Genomic DNA, 12,148 nt, shown 5'->3' on the forward strand with positions numbered 1-12,148 from the left:
AGAAACATTGGGAAGGGCCTGGTGGTGGTTATGTGCCGTGGAGTCGATTCCGACTCATAGCGACCCTCTACAGGGTTTCCAAGGCTATAAATATTTACAGAAGCAGAAGCCTCAACTTTCTCCCACAAAACAGCTGGTAGTTTCGAACCGCTGACCTTGCGGCTTGCAGCCCGATTTGTAACCACTATGTTGTTAAAACAATAATAAAGACTTGGTCTGGACAACAACAACAAAACAGATTAAGATATATGGAAAACAGCAACAAAATAATTTTCTTTAATTAAAAAAATAAAAAGATTTGACTTAAAAAGTAAAGGAAGTTACAGCCTTAGCGGCGGTTGACCAAAGTACTTTCATTACACACTATGAGTAATAGCTCTGTGATTCTGAGATTTTAAAATTAAAAGTTTAAAAGGCAACCTTTGACAGTATCATAATATGGGGCCCAGAGTTTGGGGCCCAGATGAGGTGAAGTAGAGAGTCATGTGGATGTTGTTGATAAGTGCCATTGAGTTGGTTCCAACCTAGAGTGACCCTGTACAGGATTTCCAAAAAGTGGCCGGTGAGCTTGAACCATAGACCTTATGGTTCAACCAACCTTGCAGTCCAGTGCATTAACCCACAACATCAATTTTTTTAAGGATAGGAGTAATGCAAGGCCAGTGGTTCAAGCTCACCAACCATTCCTCAGAATGTCTCTGAGTCGAAACCTGACTCACAGCACCTAACAATAATGCATGGACGAAGACTACCAATGCAGCTCCTGAGGCAGAGAGGGCAGAAGGTAGGTTTCCTGGCTCAATGACTTCACACTCCCCTGAGGTTCTTGTTGACAAGAGTCATCAGGGTAAAGGTTTCAGGTGTGAAATTGGGAAATCTTGGGTGTTAAGTCATGGCACAGATAGACAATGGATAAAACCCATATAATCTTAGAGCTCATTAAGCAAAGAAGAGTAAAATTATGGGGCTGAGTCTAACATTAAAAAGAATTTCGAATTTTTAGAGTGAAACCAGGAAATGCAATTTAAAACCACAGCTAGATAACATTTTACACCTACCAGACTGGCAAAAGTTAACAAGTCTGGTACTGGGGCTATTACACATGATGATCCAGGCAAAAATCATCCCTTCCAGGTTCTCATCTCCATTGACAGAGACATGAGGAAGCCCCAGAGCTCCAAGAGCTCAAAGTAAGTTCATATTGCCCCCAACCTTCACTCCTCCATCAGACTCAAGAAAGCGCCAGAGCTCCAAGTATTCCTGAAATCAAAAGAATTCCATTGTTCCATGCATTCCAAACAAGACCACGTCTCCCCTAGTCCTCCAAACCATATGGTCAAGACTCATGAGGAAGCCCCAGAGACAAAGGCCTCACAATAATACCAATCATTATCAGTTTCTTCACTCATTCCTTAGCCTCACTGTTACTGAAGGGACCCTAGAAATCTTCCTGAAGATTCCCAACCTCCTTCCTCCCTAAATTTACAGGTTCATAATTCTCAGCTTATGAAGAAACCCTGCACAGGGTCACTGTGGGTCGGAGCTAACTCAATGGCACTTAACAACAACAACCCTTCTCCAAAGAATTCTGCACTGGTCCATTTACACCACATCAAAATGGCATTCTCAAGGGACTCATGTTCCTTTTCAATGTTCTCTAAGTTTAGAGAACAAAAAGAAGTCTGGTGGGGAAAGATCCGGGCTGTAGGGTGGATGGATGAAATTCTCCTATGACAGTCCTTGCTACCCTCAAAGAATGAGCAGGTGCACTGTGATAGAAAAGTATTCCTTTGTGCAACTTTACTGGCCTTCTTCTCACCAATGCACCTTCGAATTTTCTTAGAACTTCTTCATAAGCCCCATGATTGTACTTCAATAAAATCTATGCCCTCTGGGGTCCCAAAATATAGTCATCATAACCTTCTGAGCTGACCTCTCTGCTTTGAGTTTCACTGGCTCAGCAGATACCCTTGGAAACTACTGTTTGGACTAGACACTTCTTTTGAAAGCACTCTAATAAGTCTATTACTGAAAAAACTTGCCTGCAGCCATCCACTAATCACAGAGACATGTTTAACCATGTTTGTTTGGAATAAACCCATTCATGTATGAATTGGAACCCTCATAGCAATACTTTTTACCTACACTTGTAAATAAAAATAAAAAAAATTAAGTTTAATGGAAATGGCATTTGGGATAGAGAAAGAGAATTAAGACAACACCAAATTTTCACACTGTGGACCAGAAGAGCAGCAGCAGTTACTCTGCTCAGAGGCAAAGAGGATGACTGATATACTGGGATAAAGAGGAGCTCTACACAAGGATATAGAACTTTGTTTTTTTCATGAAATTGTAAGCAGCCATCTTTTTCAGAAAAATAATACAGAAGAGGCCAACCTAATGCTGGTATGGAAATAGAGTATAACTTGGAAAAGAGAATGCAGTCTCAGATTCCTCCACTGTGAGGAGGAAGGTGAGATATATTTAGTAGTGCTTTTCCAGTAAGTAGAACCAATGATCCACTGCCAGCAGTCACCAGCCCTGACTAGGAAGGAATGCATCTGTATGCAGGAATGTTGCTGTTTCATATGGCACCTGTGAAGAAATTAGAAAAAGGTCCCCTTTTCCAGGGCATGTCTTCCAACAGGAACCCTCTCTCTGTGAGACAAAACGACTTCTTTAATAATAGCTAATATTTACTCAGTATCACTTTCTTTCTAAGCACTTTCCCATGTATTAACTTATTTAATCCATACAAAAAGCAAAAGAGGGATTATTATACCCAATTTATAGTTAAGGAAACAGAGAGGTTACATAATTTGCCTGAGGAAGCAAAGGCCATTGTAAAGGAATCAGGATTTGAATCCAGACAGACTGGTTCCAGAGCCTGCACTCTTCATTCTTATCAGACACTGTTCTCTGAAGTAGTGACTGATAAGCTTTAGAAAAATCCATTGCACAAGCTGTTTGCCAAGTTACAGGAAGTTCTACAACTGTGTCTGTTTATGGGAGGTGGAAAAAAAAACAACACCCTTCATAATTATCCAATTCCATACAAAAAGATCTAGGATAGGTTTCAGAAAATCCTGAATCATTTGAAGTTGAAGTTACATGTTTAAAAAAATTTTTTTTCTAGCTTGTAAATTATTTATACTTTGGGTTTACTCTAATACTATGTTTTTCACTACTCAAAATGTTCCATGGCCATTGGGAACTCTTTCAGGTTGGCTTCTACATCCCTTTGATATGCTCTCATCAGTTTTGGTTTTTGGGCACTTGCTTTCTGGCCCTCCAGGTTCATCATACATGAGGGGGCACTTCAAAAGGTTCAAGGAAAAATTCCACTATCTTACAATTCCATTTTTTCATCAACTTTTTGAAGCACCCTCATATTTCCCCTGATCCAGCTCTAGAATCAACCAAATAGCCCTGGCTCCTTTTATTAGAGGATGATTATCTAGAAAACTCAAGATCTGAGAGCGAGGTGTACTTGGTGTTATTGGTTATCACTGTTTCTAGCATCTTGTAGCAGAGTTAGGCAATACACACACACACACACATATATATATATATATACATACACACACACACACAGAGTTGTTGCTATTAGCTGACATTGGATCGGCTCCCTCTCACAGCAGCCCTACGTACAACAGAACCAAATGTTGCCCAGTTCTGTGTCATCCTCACAATCAACGGTGTGCGCAAGTCCATTGTTGCAGCCAGTGTGCATTTTGCCATGTCAAAATTTTTAAGTATATATATGCATTTTTTTTCTGGAAAAAGGATTCATACTTTTAGATTCCCAAAGGAATCTATAACCCTGATATGGTTCAGAACCATTAAGACTTCTTGTTGTTAAGTGCCGTCAAGTTGGTTCTTACTCATAGTGACCCTACAGGGTTTCTGAGGAGTGGCAAGTGGGTTTGAACCACTAACCTTGTGGCTAGTTATTGTTGTTAGGTACCATTCTACAACACCACACTAAGTTTCCAAGACTGTGGATACAGAGGGGAAAAAAATCTTACAGGACTTCTGAACGTCCATGTGCTTTAGACTCGGAATCAATGCTCTAAGCGAAGGCTGAAGGCTTTTTAGATGGACTGCTAACTGAAAGGTCAGCAGTTCAAACCCACCAGCTGTGCCTTTGAAACCCAATACAGGGTCACTTATGAGTTGGAACCGACTTGATGACACTTAACAACAACAAACAGAGCTAAAAGGAAAGTAACGATAGTCCATAGACACTGCAATGCCTGTATTTTCAAAATGATTCCCTATTGCCAAATGCTATGCAGGAAAAAAATAAACTAGGTTTTTTTGTGTGTTAAATTAAATTTTTCTTTCTAAACTTTATTAGAAGAAACTATTTAGAAAAGAATACTTTAATTCAAAATAAAAATGAAATTCTATTTAATCCACTGAAAGGTACATCTACTAACTGTGGCAAGCTCTATACACATTAATTACCTTCTCTAATATTCTAATTATACTTCATTCTTTTGCTATTTCCTAAATAATAAGCAAGCTCAAATATGCCTTTATAGACAAAAAAAGCTTCTCATTCTTTTTAGTGGTGACTAAGTGAAGGCTGGGAAGGCTCTCTCTATGCAATAGACCCGTTAGACTTTAGCCTTGGCTAACTTCCCATGCAATATATAAAGTCAAAGAATCAAAAGCAACCCAGTTGCCATTCAGTTGATTCCGACTCATGGTGGCCCCATACTCAGTAAGGTTTTAATAGGGTTTTTAATGGTGGATTTTTGGAAGATGTCCCCAGGTAACTCTGAGTAGACTCAAACCTTCAACCTTACAGGCAGAACCACTTACACCACCCACGGTCTCCAAAATTAAATAGGCATAGGTTAAAAAATACAAATGGTTTAGGCCCTCTTGAGTTCCCACTGATAACATTTTCTTGCATTGGGTACAATTTAAATTCAAAGGCTAATCGATAATCACAACTTTTTTTGTATGTGTAGGATAGTTTCTCTGAAAAGTTTCACACAAAAGTGAAACCTTAAGATTTTTATATTTTATAACTAGTTCTGAATTTAAGATAGCTGTTGTTATTTTCAAGTGCCATCGAGTCAATTCTGACTCACAGTGATCTATATAGGGTTTCTTAGGAGTGGCCAGTGGGTTTGAACTGCTGACCTTGTGATTAGCAGTGTAATGCTTACCCTACAGCACCACATCAGGACTCCCTAGGAGAACTGGAGATATGGGGGGGTGAGGGGGAAGGTATCACGCTTCTTTTTGAATTCACATAATATAGTTCTGCATTAAAAATATATTATGCAAACAAATGCTCCTAAAAATGTCTTCAGTCTACTTTGTGAGGCACAACTCTTAACTGAGCGTTCTTGAGATAACAGAGAGAAGGCGACTAGATGACAATCTTCAGTACTACTTAGCACATACACTTCTCTCTCTTAAGAACAGATAAGCCACAGGAAAATATGATCCTGAGTCAGAAAACAGCTGTAGACTGTTCTTCTAGCTCTTACCCCAGGAAGTGACAAACAAAACAGGCATGTGTGCATTGCTAACATGCTTTTGTTTGCTTTGTGGGGGGAGGGGAGGTGAAGGAGGATGATAAAGGAGAATAACAGGCTTAGATATTGACTGGTAGAGTTCGTCTACCTTGCCCTAATAGATCAAGAGTCCAGGGTTCAAATTCTGTCTACAGTTTCCATTTAAAACACCAGCAACCAAGACTTCAAGGGGAACATGCAGTTTTCAACAGTGACGCCTGATGCCAAGCTGAGGCATTTTAATAATTGTAATAGCAATTTTTTGTATATGTAATTTTCTAAATTTTTCTAAAATTATGACAATCTATTGTCATAATATCCCAGTGTTATTATTTTAACAAACTTTCCATCTATTTCCCAGTTTTTACTAATTAGTAATTTAGTCCAGATTTATGAAAGGGAATTAAGTTTGAAAAAGTACTAAACTAGAGACAAAAAGCACTCCAATGAATTCTTTTACAATTAAAGGAGACTTTCCATAGGAACTGAATGCCTGGAGTGATTCACATACTGTATGCAAGAGAGCTTCAAAAAGTTCATAGAAAAACTCCAGTATCGATTCATTCCAAATTTCCACAAACTTTTTGAAGTCACCTCTTACAGCTTCCAAGTAAAGAAAGTCTTCTTTTTCCTTTGGAGAGGGGTAAGGAAAACCCCTTTCCAACTCCCTTGACTTGTGTGTCTGATTTAGACTGATCACATAAAGGGGAAAAAAAAAAAAAATCAATGCACAAAGAATCTAAGATTTCTGATAGTCACTGACACAACGGACTCTGATATTTAGCTCAACTCGCCTGTTTTTTTAGTTTCTACTTTAAGAGGATATATTTTCATCAAACTTTTTATTTGAAATGAATTTCAGACTTATAGAAAAGTTGTACAAATAGCACAGAGAGCTCCCTTATGCCCCTCATCCAACTTCCCCTAAAGTCAACTATCAAAACCGGGAAATTAACGTTTGTGCAATTCAATAACTAAGACCACATTCAATACATTTATCATGTAACCTTGAGTGGCTCATTTAGCTATCTTTTTACCTAGTTTCCTTTCAAATGCAGAGATGACGATATTAACCTGAAGAGCTTCTATGTAGAATTTAGCTAATTATTTGAGAATTATTGGATATATTAACAATTTATTTAATCATATATGTAATTTATTGTCTAAAAAGTTATTTTAAATTGTATTCTATGGAAATGCACATTTCTCTGAAGTGCTTGCTATCTGAATTACCTGAAGGAAGGTCTATTCAGAGTAGCCTTGTCTTTGAGGTTGTGCACTAACCCTGTTCTAAAGGGAAGGATTCTGAATGTGACAGACACAAAAGGGGTTCTACAAAGAGCCCGACTACATAGGCCTGAATGACCGCTCTGGCACTTGACTGGGGAAATGCACTCTGGATGCCCTGGCTTTCTTAACCACCAAATGGGTAGGCTAACACTGCCTAGATGACAGAGGTGTTGTGAGGGTTAACTTAGATACTGTATGATACTCAGCACTATGGGGCACAAAAGAAGTCCTCAAAAACTGCTAATGATTATTATCTGTATTATTAAACAAAAGTACAACTACATGTTTTGCTTTTGGAAAAGGGAAAAGCAAATGAAAAATGGACTAAGGTGAAGATCAACTATGTCTTCCCTAGATCAGAATCAGGGCAAAACCAGAAAGTTCTACTAACATGGCTAAAAACAAAATCTTCAGAAGCTAACAAACCAATTTTTAAATGTGACTTTTTGCAAACAGTGCAATTACATTTTTACGTTATGTATACCTTATCCTGGTGTGACACAGTAGGTTAATTAATCAGACTGCAAGGTTGTTTGAACTGAAAGTTCGGTGGTTCAAGCTCACCAGCTGCTCCTTGGAAACCCTATATAGGGTTGCTTATGGGTCGGAATCGACTTGACAGCACTTAGTAACAACAATATACATATGGTGAAAGCAGTTTTGGAGGTGCAATCGGTTAGGCATTGGCTATTCATCAAAAGGTGAGTGGTTTGAATCCCCCAGCTGCTCCACTGGAGAAAGATAAGGCAATCTGCTTCTTCCATAAACATTTATAGCCTCAGAAACCCTCTGGGGCAGCTCTACTCTATCTCATAGGGCTGCTATGTGTTACAATCAGCTTGAAGGCAGCGGGTTCTATCTGTGGTAAAAGACTGAGATAAAAAAATCCTAAGAATTTGATTTGTTGAGGTAGTGAGTTATAGGAGAATTTTCTTTCTTTCTAGTTTGACTACCAAAAATCCTGGGCCAACTCCTTTCATATTATTAGTAAAGAGAAAACTAACCCAAAGAGTAATACTAGTTTCCATTTACTGAGTCCTTCAACTATCCCATTTAATACTCCAAATAACCCTATGAGTCTCAAAACCAGTAAGTGAGGAAATGGGCTCAAAGTCACACAGTGACAGAACAGGAATTCAAACCCAGCCCTGACGCCAACATTATTGCTCATAATCAATGCTGAGTACATCCTTTCTTATTCCCAAACACTTCATGTTCTGCTTAAATTTAATTATAATCACCATACGGCATTCTCTTTTGTGGGAAACTGTTGTTAAGTGCCATCGAGTCGGTTCCAACTCAGAGTGACCCTGTGAGGAGTTTCTGAGGAGCACCTGGTGGGTTTGAACCACCAACCCTGTGGTTCAAACTGACCTTGAGGCCTAGTGCTTTATCCTATAGCGCCATACCAGGACTCCATGGAAAAGAGTTTAGTGAGTACATTTTAAGATGCAGAAATATTAATAAGATTTTATACAATTAAAATCCTAAGTGCAAAATGAAAATGAGTCTATTTTTTATCTTTAAATTTGTTTGTGGGGGCTTGAGGAACCCCTTTTGTGTTCTTTCACACTCAGAATTCTTCCCTTTTAGAATAGGGTTAGTGCACAACCTCAACATTAAGGCAAATCTTCCTTCAGGTAAGGAGAACTTCAGTGAAATGTGCATTCCCACAGGATACAATGACTTCTAAGGCAAAATAAGTGAAATAATAATAAAATAAATTAAGATCCAATAACCCTCAAATAATAAGCAAAATTCTGAAGTTACTTTATTTAAGCATTATAGAAGCTCTTCAGAGGAGCTCTGGTAGTGTAGTGGTTACGAATCGGGCTGCGAACCACAAGGTCTGCAGTTCGAAACTACCAGCTGTTCCGCGGGAGAAAGATGAGGCTTTCTACTCCTGTCAAGATTTACAGCCTTGGAAACCCTGTACAGGGTTGCTATGGGTCAGAATCGACTCGACAGCACTTAGCAATAACAACAGAAGCTCTTCAAGTTAATATTGCCACCTCTAAATTAGAAAATAAACTAGGTAAAAATAGAGTTTAAATGAGTCATTCAAGGTTACATGATAAATCAGGAGCAAAACTGGTAATCAAGTTATGGATTCTATACATAATAAACATTCCTGAAGGCTCTCACTTCTTCATAGCAAGTATCAGTTTTGCAAACTGCTCTGATCCACACAGAGGCCTCCAAGAACATTTTGTGGCACTATAAGCATTGAATGGCAAGATAGGTTTGAACCACCAAGTCAGGAGTGCAAACTCACCAGCCACTCCTAGGAAATCCAGGGTCGGGTCGCTATGGGTTGGAACCAACTCGATGGCACTTAACAACAACAACAACCATGATGACATAACTTTGTTTATTAAATGATTTTCCAATGGTTATTTACATTCTGGAATCCTTGGGTGGTGTAAACAGGTAAATGCTTGTAGTACTAAACTTCTAACAAAAAGGTTGACATAGTAATCCCACCTAGAGACACTTTGGAAGATAGTTCTACTCTGTCATACATAGGTCTCCAGGAGTCAGAATCAATTCAACAACAACTGGTTTGGTTTTTCTGCTTACCACGAAGTTCCTTTTTCTATTAAATGATTTTCCACTGGCCGTTTTACATATTAATCACGTGCTAAAACAAAATAAAATAAAACATAAATATGGCTAGCTGTTATGGTTTTAATTCTTAGAAAATAAAGATAAGAAAAAGATCTCTCACACAGACTCCCCATTTTTTTAATAGTGAAAGACAAAAGTAAAACAAAACCAGTACGCTTAACTCAAGATAACTCTTTTCTATAACAGTGTAACAGTATAAAGTCTAACAATTAAGTACTGCTGACAAAGTAGAAAGGAACAAAGTAGTACTAAGGTAGACTTGTTGGAAGAAGGAAAAAACGGATTAATTTTTTCATTAAGTGTGAAACACAACAGAGAGTAGGGTTCATATATAATAAGGGAGCCCAGGTGGCACAATAGTTAAGCATTTGGCTTACGGAAAGGTTTGCTATTCAAACCCACCAGCCAAACTGCAAGAGAAAGCTATAGCAGTCTACTTCCATAAGGAACACAGCCTTGGAAACCCTAAGAGATAGTCCTACTTTGTCCTATAGGGTTGCTAAGAGGCAGAATAGTCACCAGCAATATATCTGTTATACAAAATATGTAAGTAAAAAGTCAATTGTAGGGTCTTTCTAAAACTTCAAACTTTGTCCTTTTTAGCTATAAAATAAACACTGGACTTCCAACCTCAAGGTCAGCTGCTCAAACCCACCAGTCGCTCTTTAAAACCCCTATACAGGGGTCGCTAGGGAGCTCTGGTAGCGTAGTGGTTACGAATCGGGCTGTGAACCTCAAGGTCAGCAGTTCGAAACTACCGCGTGAGAAAGATAAGGCTTTCGGCTCCCATAAAGATTTACAGCCTCGGAAACCCTGTTCGGGGTCGCTATGGGCCGGAACCGACTCACGGCACTTAACAACAACAACAGTGGAGCTCTGGTAGCGTAATAGTTACGAATCGGGCTGCTAACCTCAAGGTCGGCAGTTCGAAACTACCGGTGGTTCTGCGGGAGAAGGATGAGGCTTTCTGCTGTGGTAAAGATTTACAGCCTCAGAAATCCTATGCAGGGTCGCTATGAGTCAGAACCGACTCCACGGCACTTAACAACAATGTGTCTAACAGACTCAACTACGCTTAACAACAGCAAGGTTTTAAAATAAGTCCCTGGATGGTACAAATAATTAAGCAGTCAACTACTGAAAGGATGGTAGTTGGAATCCATGCAGAGGCGCCTCAGAAGATCGCCTGGAGATCTGCTTTCGAAAGGTCACAATTTTGAAAACTCTATGGTATGCGATTCTACTTACTCTACACATAGGCTGCCATGAGTTGAAATCAACTCAACAGCGAGCTTGTTTGAGGTATTTTTAAATGGCTTTAAAAAACAAAAAAAATACTATTTAAAAATTATTAAGGCAAACTTTGGGATCTTGAGAAGTACATTTCACTTTCTTCACGGAAGTAAAGAGAGTACTCGCTACCTGCGCTAGTAATCAGATTTCCCACTTAACACTTTAAACCTGCTTCTCATCTTCAACAAAAAATAAACGTACTCTCACTGCATTACATTTAATGCTTTTAAGATTCTGCTTCTTTTTTTACTCAAATACAAAAATATATTATCAACCTATCCCGTTTAATGTATTTGCGTATGGGGGTGGGGGTGGGGTGGGGAGGGATCCTTGCTTCAAGAGCTTTCGAAAGGAGAAGGTATCCGTTCAAATATTAAAACATGGAAAAAGTTGAATATTCACTGTTTACTTACAAATTCTAGAGGTGATTTGAAATCGTCGACTGCCAATGTGTGTGGCGCCTTCGAATGTTCTTCCAGTTCGCTCCACACTACTAGGCTACACCCCACGGCCGCAGCAACCGTACACCGTTCCTGTCCCTAGTCCCCGGTTCACGTGATGGCGACCTCCGCCGAGAGGCGTCCGCAGCGCCCGAGGCATGCTGGGACTAGTAGTCTCTGGGCTCTCTCCCCCATTTCTTCCGTTCATTCCTACACTCCTACAGCCAGCTGGGGGCTGGGACTTGGGACAGGGCAAATAAATTCACTGCAGAACCACAGACATCTCAGAATTCTCATGTTGATTGATACTCAACCCGGAAATGCAGGCATCTCTGCGTGACGTCTGTCAACGAGGACCCTTATAGTGATTTTAAATTCATAGGCTGGGAAAAACCATAGAACCACTACAATGAGGGCACTATCAAATGATAAGTACCATTCATTCATGGCTTGGAATCCGGTCTCTTCAATTACTAGGCATGCATCCTCAGTTAGGATGCTTAACCTAAGCTTCATTTTCCTTTTGTGTCAAGTGGGGGGACACTACTACCTGACTAAAAAGGTTGTGAGCTAATGATATGACGTGCCTATGGATACCGGCTCAGTGCTGCTAGTAAATGATCAATAAAAGTAGCAATTATTTTGATGTGGATACAGAAGTGAACAAAATAGATCAAAACACAAAAATCCCTTTCTGACTTCTTAGAGTTTATATTCTCAAGGAGAAGTCGGACAAAAGTCAGAATAAGCAGAGTGTTGGTCACAAATGTTGGGGGGAGGGGGGATATTTACATGGAGAAGTGAGTTAGTATCTCCTAATTCTTAGCGTAGTGGTTACGAATCGGGCTGCGAACCTTAAGCTCAGCGGTTCGAAACTACCAGCCGCTCCGCGGGAGAAAGATGAGGCTTTCTACTCCCGTAAGGATTTACACCCTCGGAAACCCTGTACAGGGTCGCTAT

This window comes from Chrysochloris asiatica, unplaced genomic scaffold (assembly GCF_000296735.1).
Source record: "Chrysochloris asiatica unplaced genomic scaffold, ChrAsi1.0 scaffold00379, whole genome shotgun sequence".
Classification (NCBI taxonomy): Eukaryota; Metazoa; Chordata; class Mammalia; order Afrosoricida; family Chrysochloridae; genus Chrysochloris; species Chrysochloris asiatica.